Source organism: Danio rerio, chromosome 16 (assembly GCF_049306965.1).
Source record: "Danio rerio strain Tuebingen ecotype United States chromosome 16, GRCz12tu, whole genome shotgun sequence".
Classification (NCBI taxonomy): Eukaryota; Metazoa; Chordata; class Actinopteri; order Cypriniformes; family Danionidae; genus Danio; species Danio rerio.
The window spans coordinates 33,115,730-33,132,545 of record NC_133191.1 but is presented as its reverse complement, the minus strand read 5'-3'; the positions used below and the strand labels follow the sequence as shown (position 1 = coordinate 33,132,545).

The 16,816-nt window shown below is 44.9% G+C and overlaps 1 protein-coding gene across 3 annotated transcripts in view; it reads right to left on the bottom strand.

Annotated features, from left to right (window-relative positions):
- lysmd1 (LysM, putative peptidoglycan-binding, domain containing 1) overlaps positions 1–16,816 on the bottom strand; it is a 314,474-nt gene that overhangs the window by 15,409 nt on the left and 282,249 nt on the right. The window lies entirely within an intron of this gene.

Here is a 16,816-nt window from a genome sequence, read left to right as displayed (position 1 = left end):
AAGGTCATATTTTGGTTTTGAGGTCAAAAAACATGCATATTATATTGTCTTATAATATGCATTTATTAGTTATTTACCTTATTTTCCCAACCACTCTGATTTTCCCAATCACACTGATTTGTTCAGAGATTCATTTGTTCCCAAACCCAGTCTTTGCATGAGGCTAATCTGTTGTGATTGGTTCCATGAACCAGTCTGTTGTGATTTGTCGACTGGGTTCAACGCAAGACTATGAAGTAGCTAAGAGTTTGTGAGAGCCCAATGCAAGAATGAATTAAAGCAATGTAGTTAAACACCAGCATATTACTATACTCTTAATGATAACCCCAAGTAATAACAACGACACAAATTCAGTATTAATCCACACAGTGGCAAAAGTTGAAATATTTTGAAAAGTGACTGCACTGCACATGTGAGGAACAGTTGATGGTGGCCATAGCAAAGACCAACGGCAGATGGGCGCGAGTTTAGAAACGCATTTAAATCGGTAAAGGAAGAAGGGCGCGTCGCGTTTTCAACTTGGTTTTGGACGCAATACGTGAATGGGTTCATGCAGATTTAACCTGAGAGATATAGTACAAGCGCTGATCTACAATAAATAAGTGATTACAAGCCATGCACACAAGTACACGCACAAAGAAATACATATTTTGCAAACTACACAAAACGAGGAAACAATTTTAATTACACTTACATGCTATGATCCGGAGGAAAAAGAAACTGGTCTATATGTTACTGACAAAGTCCCTGTCAAAGTCTGGCAAAGTTCCATACACAATAGTCTCTACTGCTTCTTCCTTTTAGCAAACGATCGGCAAATCCCATGCTGCAGGGTAGGTTATTGTAGCAGAAATAAGAAAAATGACAGGAGCAAACACAGTACATCGTTGGCTATACTGTGGTATTGGTGTGAAAATTAACTTTAATCCTTTATTGCCCACAGCTGACTCTCCATCTGTCAGTAATTGTCATCTTTGTGTCATAATCAGTCCTGTGATCCCCCACGCTCCACTAGTGACTGAAGGGAAATGCACGTTCACGTTTTACTGGATCCAGCACTGCATATTTGGTGATGTGATATATCGAAGCAGGATTTATTTATTCGAGTCTGAGTTGACTAAAAAAATCAATAGTTTTAAATACGGTGCTCTTTCAGATTTAAAGGTTCAAGACACCTTGGAGTACTTTTTTTGAGATTTTAACAGATTTTGGTGTGTTGAGTATCAGTTAAGAAAATGCTGGCACTCATCAGCTTTAATTGTTGGGAAAACTGGATCATTTTGAGTTTTTGTCAGCTATTATTTGGTTTTAAAATATTTTTTGGGGCGGGATCAACATCGGTGACGTATAGCAAATCTGATGATGAAGTGATGATGCGTTGGTTTCTTATTATTATTCATTGCGGAGTTTTCTTATCCTATGAGAAGACCCAATGACTGGGTGAGACTGTGTTTGCACATGTCACGGGTAGTATGTGTTTATTTCCATGATCCACGGGGTTTGTTGCATGTTTTTCTCTTGAATCTGTCAGGGCTGATACAGCAAAGCTGTTTGTTTGCAGCAAGCATTTTTTGTCGAGAAAGCTGTATGAGAATTGGAGAATGTCAGACTTTGTCTTTTATCAAATGAGTTTGTTACCATTCAGACACATCGCCTATATCTGTGCTGCTGTCTTCGCCTATGTTTAAAATCCTCAAGATTATCGACAGGGTTAATGGTTGGAATAGATAGGCCATGAGACCTGCTGTACTGCTATCCACTGTGTCTGCATTCATATGATGATATGACAAATTCTGGTTATGGGTATACAAAATTACAAATAACAATTGTAGCAGGACATTAAATTAATTACTGTTTATTTCTTTGCATTTTAACTTTGTAAACTATAAAATCATGCGTCTTCTCATAGTTTGTGTCTCATTTTGTGAGCCGACAGACAACAGTTGTTCCCTCCCTTTTTTTTACCTTACTCTGCTGGCCACGCCCACTCCCCCCTCTGTTCACAGAGCTTCACGCCCATCTCGGAGCATTTTTTTTTTAATTCTGAGGTAGATTTAAACTGAAAGAGGGGTGTTTCATGGCCCTTCAAACCTCAGCAGGATGTTTTCATTCAATTAGTGCTGGGTTATACACTGCATGGAAGGTCATTTTCAAAAACCAATAATAGGGGCTCTTTAAGAAACACAACAATGTTTTTATATAATTCTAGAACAACAGTATTTACCCGTCGCAGATTACCTTTCACCGCTGTCTCTGATTAAACTAGGACAGAATGTATTTTAACGAATAATCCCGCACATTACCTTAAGTCATGCGCACAATATAAATCTGCAAATTTAACTCAATGCTCACCAACGCCTTCTGTGTGTGCTGCCAAGTCAAGTAATGCAGTTCAAGAGGACGTCTGAAGTTATTTCAGCGATTAATCAAAAAATCGTCCATATGCTACCTCAATAAACAACAGCCTTCTGTTCCCCTTGCAAATTGAAATCCCCATCACTCAGTTTACCTACGAGTGAAACCGAAATCCTACTTGAATCTAATCAACATTCAACTGCATTCACATATGCAAGACCATGTATTTAATAATCGCATAATGAGTCCCTTGCATAATGAGCGTTTGTACAGCAGGGGGGGAGGTCAGCGTGTGTGTGTGTGTGTGTGCATTTGTGAGGATAGTGAATGCCGGTGGACCTGACTGGGGCCTCGAGGTGACACTGTGTTAATGAAATCAAAGCAGTAGGATGGATCGAGCTATTAATAAGGGTGTTAGAGGTCTGATGATCCCGAACACACCAGGAGCCTCTCCCACTCCTCCATCACCGCCGAACCGGTGCGCCTATGGACCCACACATCGGAGTCTGTCTCTGTTTACTGCCCAGAGCCGCACTACAGAAGACTAATTAGGCTGTCAGGGGACGCCAGCCCTCCCTTCCTCACTCTTGTGACAGCAATTAAAGGCAGAACGGGACGGCGGGGAAAGCTTCCCTGCTCCCACAGGTGACAGCTACGATGACACCTCACTGTTCCTCAGGTGCGTCCTGCTGCTGACAGATAAACCAGACGCAGCAGGAAGGAAGGGTGCAAACGCAGACTGACATCTGTGAGTCTTTTCGTAGAGGCGGCTATTTGTAGAACAGCCTGGCAATATGGCTCCCAAGCTCGCCGTGATAACTGACACGCTCAACCCCGCGCAAACGCAGAGCGGGAAAACAGAGGTGCAATCTGACGAGACAATCTGGACAATCTTTTTCAATCTGCCCCGAACGGCTCGACTTAATCATATTCAGATACGCCAAACATACCGGCTTGTTTGCAATGCTGTTGATTGGCAGGCACTCGGTGTATAGGCTTCTATCTAACTCTACTTATCTTGTAGCGATACTTCACCGGAGCCTTTCCGCACTACGTACATCTGCATGACAATAGGGCGCTGTCTGATTGATGCAATTTACATGGGATTCCTGACCCGAAACGACATGTGTATGCATATTCACCTTCGTCCTTGACAAATGTAGAGAAAAAAAAGAAGAGGACTGCGAACATTTGAAAATGCATTTATGCAGAGCCCGTCCGAGACTTCTAGAAGCCCTAGGAAAAACTTTGGAGAGGACTCCTGTAGTGTGTAAATAAAAAAATAAAAACATCACATAATGATACCCAAGACCTTAAAAACACAGCACAACAAAAAGTTGAACTGAAAAAACACATTGTTACATAAGAAAACTATTGGATTAATAAAAATATAATTATTTAGCCTAATAAAAATAATTACATGCTTTAAACTGTGAATTTTAAAATCTTCTGGGATGTTGTAACTCAACATTGTTTTAAATATGAACAAGCTCAACATTTTTTTAAATAAAATTTGAATTACATGTTTTGACCCAACAGTTCACTGGATTGCATAAACCTGGCAGTTTTTAAAGTATAGAAATGGAATCATGTAATCAATCCTCATCTCTTTTGCTTAACATTAGAAATCATTCATTCATTTATTTTCTTTTTGGTTTAGTGCCTTTATCAATCAGCGGCCACCACACCGGAATGACCCGCCAACTTATCCAGCATATGTTATATGCAGCGCATGCCCTTCACACTCTTACATTCACACATATACTGAAGACCACGACCAATTTAGCTAGTTTAATTCACCTACAGCACATGTCTTTGGACTGGGGGGAAACCGGAGCACCCAGAGGAAACCCACGTGAACATGCAAACTCCACATAGAAAAGCCAACTGACCTAGCTGGGGCTCGAACCAGCGACCTTCTTGCTGTGAGGCGATCGTGCTACCGACTGTGTCACCATGACACCCCAAACAATGCAATATTATATAATAAAATTATAGGATAAATACTTTTGTAAAAAAGGTACACTCTCTACAAAGTAGTATATACACTAAAAACTTGTGGGTTGTTGTAACTCAACATTGGGTCAATTATGGACAAGATCAACATTGTTTTGTTTTAGGGTTTTAAAAATAAACTTTAATTACATGTTTCGACCAAACAATTTGGTTTATCCTTATTTGACCCAACAGTGGGTTACAACAACCCAGCTGTTGTTAGAAATGAATGAAAATAAAATCAAGTAATCAATCCTCATCTTAAAATTAGGAATCAAATACAACTGAAGTCAGAATTATTAGCCCCCCTTTAATTTTCTTTTTTAAATATTTCCCAGATGATGTTTAACAGAGCAAGGACATTTTCAGAGTATGTCTGATAATATTTTTTTCTTCTGGAGGAAGTCTTATTTTGGCTAGAATAAAAGCAGTTTTGAATTTTTTATAAAACATTTTAAGGTCAAAATTACTTGCCTCTTAAGGTGAATTTTTTTTCCGATAGTCTATAGAAGGGCGACGCAGTGGTGCAGTAGGCAGTGCTGTCACCTCTCAGCAAGAAGGTCGCTGGTTTTCCTTCAGCTAAGTCCCTTTATTCATCATGGGTCGCCACAGTGGAATGAACCACCAACTTATCCAGCATATGCTTTACACAGCAGATGCCCTTCCAGTCAAGTATTGGGAAAAATCCATACATGCTCACTCACACACATACACTATGGACAATTTAGTTTATATAATTCACCTATAACTTATGTCTTTGGACTGTGGGAGAAACCGGAGCACCCGGAGGAATCCCACGTGAGCATGGGGAGAACATGCAAACTCATAGAGATGCCAACTAACCCAGCTGGGACTCGAACCAGTGACATTCTTGCTGTAAGGCGACAGTGCTAACCATTGAGCCACAGTGTCACCTGTACAGTATTCTTTTAGCTGATTTGTACAGTATGTTCAATCTCACAAACAGTAAACGAGATGAACCAGGATGACTTACGGCTCCTAGCAAAATTCTGTAGTGTGCATCCCATAGGCATTTTACAATCCTATAAGGTAAGGATGTCAAACTCAATTCCTGGAGGGCCGAAGACCTGCACAGTTTAGTTCCAACCCTGCTCCAACACACTTACCTGTAGGGTTCAAACAAGCCTGAAGGACTAAGTAGTTTGATCAGGTGTGTTTAATTAGGGTTGGAAATAAACTGTGCAGAGCTGCGACCCTCCAGGAATTGAGTTTGATATCTATGCTATAAAGGAATCCCAGTAGGTTATGTGACAAATAGCGGAAGTGGTACGCCAGAAATCCATTCATAATACTCAAATTCTAATAATATAAAAAAAAATTTAATGGTAATGAAGTAAACTCAAATCTACCATAGCTACTCAAGTAGTTGGTAGCTTTCAGATGCAGCCTGTTTTAGGTCTCAAACTCCCATGGTCGCAAGTCTGCACAGTTCTTGGAGGGCCACAGCTCTGCACAGTTTTGCTCCAACCCTATCAAAAACACAGCTGATCCAAATAATCGAGGTGTTCAAAAGAGTCATGAACACCTTCATTAGTTGGATCAGCTGTATTTTATTAGGGTTGGAGCAAACTGCAGAGCTGTGGCCCTCCAGGAATCGAGTTTGAGACATGGTTTACATGAAAACACAATAAGATGGACTTTCCGACATTGTTAAAAAAATTATTTGTCTGTTTAAGCTGCACACCTGAAGCCAAAGGTGTCCATATTTTTCTTCTTTTCAAACAGCATATACTGTACAAAGGTCACTTTTCTAGTATTAAGCATGTCTAACAGTCACTGAACCTCACGTGTTTTGACTGATTTGGATGCTAGAAAGAACAACACTGCATAGCTTTAATGGAAAGGAACAGAATGAGTCCATTTTCATAATCATTGTATTCCAAGATAAAAAAGAATATATTGTACAGCCTTCATCATTATATCATCTTTGAGAGCAAGGGGGCCCCCTGTAGGTTGGGAGGCCATGCTGAACTTGCATTCAGTACATACAGTGAGAATCAGCTCCAAATGCAAGATATGTTCCTTTCAACCCTGCATATTCACTCCTGAGTAATCCTATCATACACCAGTTGCTTTTTACATGGCTTTATCTCCAATAAGAGCTGCGATGACCTGCCGTTTCTATGTTCTTTTCCATCATTGTCTACTTTGCAGTGTTCAAAGGGAAATGGCTGCACAGGAAACACTTCTGTGAATAAAACACAGTGCTTGTACCCTGAGCCAATAGCGTAATGCTGTCGATGTGGCTATCACAAAAATCCATATATTTTATGAGAACCCATGCTGGCTTTAATGTCTCCATAGTGGCGCTGCCGTCCCACGTCCTGCTGTGGGCAGCAAGAGGCAGGTCATTTAATAGCCCTGAGAGGGTGTGGGAAATAATGGACCCGCAGAGAACCTCAAACTGTGCTAAAAAACTGATCTATACTACCCGTGAAGACATAAGTAATGGCATCTGTTCGCTAACTCTCGCTCAAGCTCTGCTTTCTCGCTCGGTTTCCTTTTGAAAGAAATTTATTGGCTTGATCTTACACAAGAGGATTAACATGAAACATAAATATGAATTAAAAATACGTAGATTTATTAAAGTAACAAATAAACAAATGACATCAAACAAACAGATGGATGGATGAGCAGATAGATAGACAATAGGTAATTGGATCTATTTGCTTACTTAGTAAAATAATCAATAAAATGTTACACTGTAGACAACATTTAAAGTGGACCAAAACCATCAAAGTTGTCCCAAATCTATCAATCAACACCCAATCTTGTCTTATTTTAAAAATGTCTTTTGATCTATTTCTACAGTGGCCGAGAGAGTTTAACGTGCTGTAATTTAAGAAAACCCACGCAATTACAAAACACACTAGCAAATCAAAAAAAGATCTTCATCCGTTTGACAGCACATGTGCTGCAAATCCTCACAACGCATATGCATTTAAAAAACACGCTGAATTTTCACACAACACAAACAAATTAATAAAACGCACTGCATTTTCTCACAATACAAACAATTTATAAAAAATGCACTGCATTTTCTCACAACACTTGCAAAAGCAACGGAACTTAACAGAAATGTTTCAAGGGGGCCCACAAACATGATGGACACTGCTGTGTTATAACTATTGCTGCCTCCCAATTTGCGTACTATCCATCCTAAATAGTATTTGAAAATAGAATTAGTATGTCCCAAATCGTAGAATGTTAAAAAGAGTATGCCAAAGGTTTAATTTTGAAAGTACTGTAAAACCGCCCATGCACCAACTGCTGATATTGCCCACAGTACATTGTGCGTTGGATGTGAATTCAATTAGAACTACAAACACGGTTGAAAAGTGTCAACATGATGGATGCAAGAGACCAAACGTCAAGTAGAGAGACTTCGGAAAAGTTGTTTGTATGGTTCTGAATCAATATCTAGCCAACAGGAAAATATTTAAATATTTTTTTATATATTTCATCTGCAACAGCAATACTGAACTGAAATAAAAACGTGCTTGGACATTAACATTTGAATGCAGAATTATCCAAAGACCTGAGAAGATTTCTCTCCATAAAAGACTCACGAATGGAAGATTAACTTGCTGCTGCATCTCCCATAAGGTAGGAAATTAAATATGACAGAAATGTGGATGATTGACAAGCTCGTAACTAAGCAACATAACGATCTGTTAATGAGGAAGTAGTGTGTCCCAAAGTTTGCCTACTCTTGTTACACACTCAAAATTTAATAATTTTCCTCCACAAAAAATGAACATACTTTTAGGGCATATAAGCATATGAATTGGGACGCAGCATATTGCTCAGTTAAGTTGTAGGTGATCTTTGAAAGGTGAGTTTTTAGCTTGTTTATTTTTGTTTGTTTATTTTTGTTTATAACATCCTGATTCTCTTGTCTTTTGTATTTTATTGGCCTAAATAACCATAGCCTAAAAAGCCGAGTCTGTTATGTTTTAGGTTCCCCTTGAAACATTTCCATTGTGTTATGCTGTTTGAAAGTTTTGTGAGAAGACGTAGTTTTAAATATTTGTTTGCTTTGTAAGAAAATGCAAATGTTTTTTAAAAATGTGTTAGCCTTGTGAGGATTTGAAGCATGTGTGCTGTCAATCCAATAACGATCTTTTCTTAATTTGCTGCCGTATTTTGAAATTTTGCATGTGTTTTCATAAATTGCAGTACGTTAAGCTCTCTCGGCCACCGTACACTTCAGATGTTGACTGCTGTAAATATCTCAAATAGCAAATTCACTAATTAAAAAAAAAAGATAAATGATAAAAATAAATCAAATTATGACTATAATAATAAAATATAAAGCAGAAATATATAAAATAGTAAATAAAATATAATTTTACTAATATAAAATGATTAATATTGCTAATTTAATAATAGATGCGCATTTGAAATAAAAAACTAAAATATAGTTCTTAAAATACAAATAAACTTGGACAGCTTGATGTTTTTAATCTTTTGTTTTTAATTAAAGAAAATCTTTTTTAGAAAAAAAATACAACATTTGTTTCCCAGAGATGGATAGCGGCTGGAAGGGCATCCGCTGTGTAAGAAAAAACTTGCTGGATTAGTTGGCGGTTCATTCGGCTGTGGTGACCCCGGATTAATAAAGGGATTAAGCCAAAAAGAAAATGAATGAATGAAATACAACATTTTATAATAATATTAATAATTAAATGAAATAAAATAAACATTAACAGTGACTTCAAAGATTCAGTCTTTATCTCAAGTGCATAGGCTAAGCAGGAACGCTCATTGTGTTTGTGTGTGTGTTTAGGAACATATGATTCAGCTTTAATGATTCATGATAGTGGATAGAGGAGAACATTTTTTGTGGAGACCTCACTTTCTGACCTCATTTATGCTTGTCCAGCATAATAAACACAAACAACAGATAAATAAACGTCCCTCTTTATCTGTACCTCTCTGGTGAAGCTTTAAATAGCAGAACTGTGTTTCCTTTCAGAGGATTACAGGATTCTAGTTGACCTTTTTCATTTTGCATAGATCAGAATTCGCATAGATCAGAATTAAAATAATAATTCAAAGACACTATAACACAACAGTCATCTGCACAATACAGTATGCACAATATGAAAAAAAGCACATTGCGTAATCAAAGAGTTCATTTATCTGCCATCAGTAGTTTATTGATATGTTTTTATATTTGCTGGAATCTTACAGATATGGAGATGGATTAGGCTTTTTGGCCTTAAACACAGGAAATGGTCTGGAAAGGCTTAGAATGTTCCAGACCATGAGTTTGTGTGCCAACAACAACCCAGATAAGAAGAAAATATTGGTCAGTTTTTATATGTGGGTGAATAATAACTGTAATCAGCAGACTTCAATAACATATGCAGACTTCAAAGTTATGACTGCATGGGGCAACGATATTTGTGGTCACTTCATAGATCAGTCTGAAGCAGTGACGGCATAAAGTTAATGAAGAAATAAGCCTCAAGATGCAATGAGGATTTTACTATGGTAAAATATTGTTGTTAGGCAGGACTGTAAATTTGCTCCCCCGAGGCTTATTATTTTACACTTCCAAGCCATTTTATTAGGCAATCACATGGCAACAGCTACTGTATATACATTAAAGGCTTGGTTCAACCAAAATTAAAATTATGTAATTCCATTCCTGCTTTGTTCATCTTCAAAACTTAAATTAAGATATTTTTGGTAAAATCGAAGAGCTCTTTCATCCTCCAGAGATGGCAAGGTTCCCAACTCATTCCGAAATGTAAAAGCATCCTCAAAATAGACCATATGCCTTAAGTAGTTCAATTGGAATATTATCAAGCTACAAGAATCCTTTTGTGAGCACATCCTAATTTGCGCAAACAAAAATAATGATTTAATAGTTTCAATAGTGTGCTCTTCAGTGTCAGTATAGGGCATGCATTCACTAGCACTGTGCTGTGGCATATACTCAAACAAATGTGACATGAGAGCACATGTCCTTTACTAACACAGAAGAGAAGGAACTGTTGAATAAATCTGTTATTTTGGTATTATGCACGCACAAAAGTAATTTTGGAGCTTTATAATTATATTTCATATTTAATTCATATTTAATATTATTGTTGTTAGGCAGGACTGTAAATTTTGCCCTCCCGAGGCTTATTATTTTACTTATTTGGGATGCTTTTCATGAACTGGCCCCCATGACAAACTAATAGCTCTGCTGTAGGTCATGTTGAAATCCCAGCAGGCACACAATGTTATAAGACATTAATCTTAGGTTAGATTTTTGTTGTGATGTCAGGTGACCAAAATTCAATGTCTAGCTAGCATCTAATGACAACATTATTTTGATGTCCAATAACAATGACAAATGACATTGATATTTGGTTGATTTTAGGTTGTGTTAAAAAGTGACCAAAAACGTTCGAGGTTACTAAAGTAACCCTTCGTTCCCCGAGGAGGGGAACGGAAGCACTATAAGTGGATTTGATTTGTAAAATCCACGCATTGGGAGGTTCGGTTCAGAAGCTACTCGTCTGAAAGAGTATTGAACGGGCCAATTAAGAATGAATTGGCAGCGCAAGCCTGCGCAGGTGAGCGGCATAAGCAATCAACTGAGTATATAAGCTCACCTGGCGCCAGCAGACGCTATCCTTTTTAAGCTGAAGAGACTTTCAACAGCTAAGGGACAGTCATTATGGCGACGGAGTATAGTGCTTCCGTTCCCCTCCTCGGGGAACGAAGGGTTACTTTAGTAACCTCGAACGTTCCCCTTCGGGGGGAACTTCAGCACTATAAGTGGATTTGATTTGTAAAATCCACGCATTGGGAGCCCATTGAAAGCGCCATAATGACTGCACCTTACCAACACCCCCGATGAGGAGATAGTCAAGCAAGCGTGACGCACCCACATCATGGGGGGCGCGGTCCTCCAACGTGTCCCTGGCCCTAATTTATCCTACTTCAACAGAAGTTTTACGGATTTAGATATATTTTTTGGGAAGTCGTGAGCATCTAGATAATTCTAGGAAAATACGACAGTACGTTGGGAAGCGTGCAATCCCGATAGGGAGGACGCTGCGGAGGCCATCCGTTACCCAAGGGGGGATAGATGGCAGAATTTACATATGGACTAGCCCTAAAAAGGGGGAGTACGCATAGCAAAAGAGTGGTTAGCGGGGAGGGAAGACACGGGTCCGCCCAGAGGGGGGGACTTAACCGTGGCTGAATAAGCATATGGGATCGCCTAGTGGGGACCACGCATAGCAGGCACCTTTACCCAAAACGCGGGCTGACCAGCGGGCAGACCTACAACGTAGTGGGCCAGCAAGTGACTCCTCCGCTGAGTCAGTGCTGGGGGCCACGGAGGAATCTGCAGGGCTCACCTGACGGGGAACTTTACTGACAGATAAAAAGGCGCACGTATCTCCGTGTTAGGGAAAATGGCGCAGCAAGCGTGTTTCAACACCCTACCGAATTGTTTCCTCAATCACCAAGGGTTACCTAATACCCTTGAGGAAACCGGCTCCACTCGCAGATTGTAAAACCTTGCAAATGTGTTGGGTGTCACCCAGCCCGCAGCTCTACAGAAGTCTGTTAGAGGGGCGCCGCGTGCGCGCGCTCGAGAGGATGCGAAACTCCGAGTGGAGTGCGCACGCGCTCTCGGGGGACGCGGCTTATCTCGGCTCTGATAGTGAAAGAAAGGCATCCACAATCTAGTGGGAACTTATTTCGGTACGGCACTTCCCTGCTGCCGACCGTTATAACAGACGAAGAGCTGCTCAGATGATCTAAACTCTGAGTGCGGTCCGGATAATACGCAAAACGCGAACTGGACAATAAAGAAGGGCTGGGTCTGCCTCCTCCGAGGGCAGCGCTTGCAGGCTCACTACCTCGTATTAAAACGGAGTGGTAGGAACCTTGGGCACATATCGCGGGCGGGGTCTCAGGACGTGAGAGAAGCCAGCCCAATTACAGGCACGAGTCACTGACCGAAAAATGCCTCCGGGTCCCCGACCCTCTAATCGATATCAACGCGACCAGCAGAGCTGTCTTCAGGGACAGAAAGATACTGAGTCGAGGATCGAAGGGATCTGACGCGGCTTGTGTAGCGAGGGCGAGATCCTAAGAGGGCATGAGAGGGGGCGGGATGGATTAATTCGCTTAACGCCCCTGAGGAACCGGATGATGAGGTTATGCGTTCCCACGGTGCTGCCAGCCACCGCGTTATGAGAGCGGAGATGGCAGCCACGTAACCTTGAGTGTGGAGGGCGACAGCCTGCTCTCCAGCTTCTCTCGGCGTAAAGAAAGCACAACGCTGATCTGGCAAATTACGGGGGTCTTCTCAGCGAGAGACACACCATTCAGTGAATAGACTCCACGTCAGGGCATAGGCGCGCTCGGGGAGGGGGCTCTAGCCCGAGTGACGGTATTAGCCACCGCAATCGGAGGTTACCCAAGTCTTCCTCGCGTCTAAAATCTCTTCAAAGATCGGCGAGGGTGCCAGGTGGTGCCCTGTCCCTGAGAGAGTAGGTGCTCTCTCGAAGGGACTGCCAGGGGAGGGCTATCGCGAGGGAGAGCTCTGACATCCAGGTCCGGTTGAGCCAGAGGGGCGCAACCAGCAACCTGTTCCTCGTCCTCTTCCTGACCTTGCACAGTAACTGCGCGAGCAGGCTCACTGGGGGAAACGCGTATTTGCGCGTGCCCCGAGGCCAGCTGTAAGCCAGTGCATCCGTGCCGAGAGCACTCGGTCAGGGAAAGAACAACTAGCAATGAGCGATCTCGGGGGAAGCAACAGATCGATCTGGGCTTCCCCGAATCGCGCCCATATCAGCTGAACAGACTCGGGGTGGAGTCTCCATTCTCCAGGACGCAAGGCTGCCGTGAGAGCGCATCGGCTGCACGGTTGAGCTTGCCTTAATATGAATGGTGTGCAGCGATTTCAGCCGCGGATGACTCCAGAGGAGCAGACGGCGGGCGAGCTGAGACATGCGGCGAGAGCGCATACCCCCTATACGGCTGATATACGCCACCGCCGCCGTACTGTCCGTCCTGACCAGCACGTGTTGCCGCTCCAGCACCGGAAAAAAACGGTGGAGAGCGAGGAACACTGCCAACAGCTCCAGGCGATATGCCAATGCAACTGGGTACCTTTCCACAGGTCCGCAGCCGCATGCCCGCAACGCACAGCCCCCCAGCCCGTGTTGGAAGTGTCTGCTGAAACGACAACAAGACTGGACGCCTGTTCTAGAGACACCCAGGCCTGTAGGAACGAGGGGTCGCTCCAAGGGCTGAGGGCGCGGCGACACAGCGCAGTAACAGAGACTCGGTGTGCGCGCGCGTGCCATGCGCGTCTGGGGACTCGATCGTGAAGCCAGTGCTGAAGTGGTCTCATATAGAATAATCCGAGCGGCATGAAGCGGCTGCGGATGCCATATGCCCCAGGAGCCTCTGAAATAGTTTCAGTGGGACCACTATTTTACTGTCGAGCTCTCTCAGACAGTACAGCATCAGCTGAGCGCGCTCTCCGGAGAGGCGCGCTGCCATGGTGACCGAGTCCAGCTCCAGCCCGAGAGAAGAGATCCTCTGCACGGGGGCGAGTTTGCTCTTTTCTCGGTTGACCTGAAACCCCCACAGGTGGAAGTGCCAGAGCACTTTGTCTCTGTGCATAATCAACTGCTCCGAGAGAGGGCAAAAATCAGCCAGTCGTAAAGAAATTGAGTATGCAGATGCCCGCGAGCCGAAGGGGCGCTGAGGCACCCTCCGCGGGCTTGGTGAGGACCCGCGGAGACAGAGAGAGCCCGAAGGGGAGGGCTTTGTATTGCCAAGCTCGACCTTCAAACGCAAACCGCAGAAACTGTCGGTGGCGAGGAAGAGTGGAGACATGGAAATACGCGTCCATCAGGTCTAATGCTGCAGACCAACCCAGAGGACGAACGCACCGGAGGATGCGCTTCTGCGTAAGCATTCTGAACGGCAGCTTGTGCAGGCAGCGGTTCAAAACGCGCAGATCTAGGATTGGCCGTGACCCACCGCTCTTTTTGGGCACGATGAAGCGTGGGCTGTAAAACCCACCCTCCATCTCGGCTGGAGGGAGCGGCTCGATTGCATCCTTCGCCAGGAGGACAGCAATCTCCTCTCGCAAGACAGGGGCGGACAGGGGGCTGACCCTGGTGAATACACACCCGTGACTTGGGGGGCCGTTTCGCGAACTGAATCGCATAGCCGAGTCTGATTGTGCGTATGAGCCACCGCGAAGAGCTGGCCCGCGCTAACCAGGCAGGCAGAGCTCTCGCTAATGGACTCATCGCTACAATCGCTGACGTACCAGCAGTGGGGCAGCGCGGAGTGGGTGTGCTGATCCGGGAAGCTCGCGGGTCCCACGGAAAAGCTGGAGGTGAGATATTTGCTCTCACTCCAAACCCGAGCTCCGGAGGGGAGGCTCGAGGGGTGGGAGAAAGGAGACCGTCCTCCCAGCGCTCGTGAGCCACTGGCGAAACGCACCGAATCTGCAAGCTAGAAAGCATAGCGTCCCAGACTGGCAGATTTCGGGCTGTCACATCTGGGGAAGTGAAAAGTGCCCTTTCATAATGTTTTCATGGCAGTAAAAAGTGCCGTTGGAAATGGGGCCCCGCCCTCCAGCGGGGAAAGAGCAAGTTCCCTCTTCTCCAGATGGCCTGTCCCAGGGGCGCTTCGCGGTCCGTTGCCGGACTTAGCGGCGTTCTGGGCAGGGGGGCTGCCTGCTTCCAAGGTGCCCGACGCGCTCGCTTCGCCTGAGGCGTGTGCGGGGGCGGAGCAGCTCTCGTAGGCGGGCGCCTTCGGCGAGGAGCAGGTATGAATGGCACGGCGGGCGGAGCGGGCTACGGACCGCCGATAAGACATCACCCACCAACTGCTCTCTCACCGCCTTGAATTCCTGGGTGAATTCACAGACAGTGTCGCCGAACCTGGCTGGGGATATGGGGAAGTCAAGAAAGCGGACTTTGTCGACTTTGCGCATATCAGCCAGGGGTGGCGCTCCTGGACCACTAATGTGGACATCGTCCTCCCCAACGCACACGCAGCGGACTCAGTAGTCCGAAGAGCTAAGTCGGCGGCGGTGCGAAGCTCGTAAGCCTGGGTTGGACCCACCCTCGTGCAGCTCGGCCAGCGCCTGCGCTTGGTAGCGCTGGTAGGTGGCTATCGCATGCAAGGCGGAAGCAGCCTGGCCCGCAGCTATGTAAGCTCTAGCTCCGAGGGAGGTAGATAACTTACAGGCTTTGGATGGGAGACGAGGCGGACCCCGCCAAGAAGAGGCGCCGCGCGGATTTACCGCCATCGCGCACTCAACCTGAGGAATCGCCACATACCCCCTGGCTGTTTCACCGTCAAGAGTGGTTAGGGTGGAGGAACACGCAGCACGAGCAGAAAAAAGTGCTTTACAAGACCGCGTGAGCCTACTGTGCACCTCCGGGAAGAAGGGAACGCCCCTCTAGTCGGTCCGGCCGCGGAGCTGGGGGATAAACCATCTCCAACCCACGGCCGAAGCAGCCCGGGAAAGCACGGCTAACATGTCCGTTTCAGGATCCGTAGTGACAGCGCTCACCAGCCCGAAGGGGGCGAGCGGGTCTGGATCATCATCGGACAATGAAAGCCCACCCTCCGATGCCGCGGTGGACATCTGGTCTCCGGTGTCATCGGGCGTAAGGGCTACCATCTGTTAGACGGATCGCTTCCCCCGCCCGAAGCTTGGATGGAGCGCTTAGAGGAGCGGGAGGTCCGCGGGCCCGTGGGCGACGGATTATCTCTCGCTGAAACCCTCAGATCTGCCCGAGTGCCCGCTGCAGAGCAGGGGACAACTGGGGTGGTTCACCCTTTTGCAAAGGCTAACCGCGATCTTGCGCAACAGTCATGGCATCGCAATGACGACATGAACTGCCCGCGAGCAGCGCATTAACATGCTGGACCCCCAGACATGTAACGCAATGCCCGCGCCCATCATCCGAGGACAGGAAACCACCGCATCCAGAAACGCACAGTCGGAGCGCCGTCCTGAAAAGGACGTGCTGCACGACTGTGTTGCTCTTTCTGTGAAGTTTGCAACTTTATACGCACCGCTCTGGAGGACCGGACCCAAAGAACGCCAGGCAAGGGAGAAACCCAGCTCGACCGTCTGCCACTGCGTGTACACACTCTGGACCGGGAGAATGCTCTCGTTCGCTCAGAATCGCTGGTCACAGCAGGAGGAACCCTCATCGACTCGATCAGAAAGTCTCTGAAGCGAAAAGGATAGCGTCTGCTGGCGCCAGGTGAGCTTATATACTCAGTTGATTGCTTATGCCGCTCACCTGCGCAGGCTTGCGCTGCCAATTCATTCTTAATTGGCCCGTTCAATACTCTTTCAGACGAGTAGCTTCTGAACCGAACCTCCCAATGCGTGGATTTTACAAATCAAATCCACTTATAGTGCTGAAGTTCCCCCCGA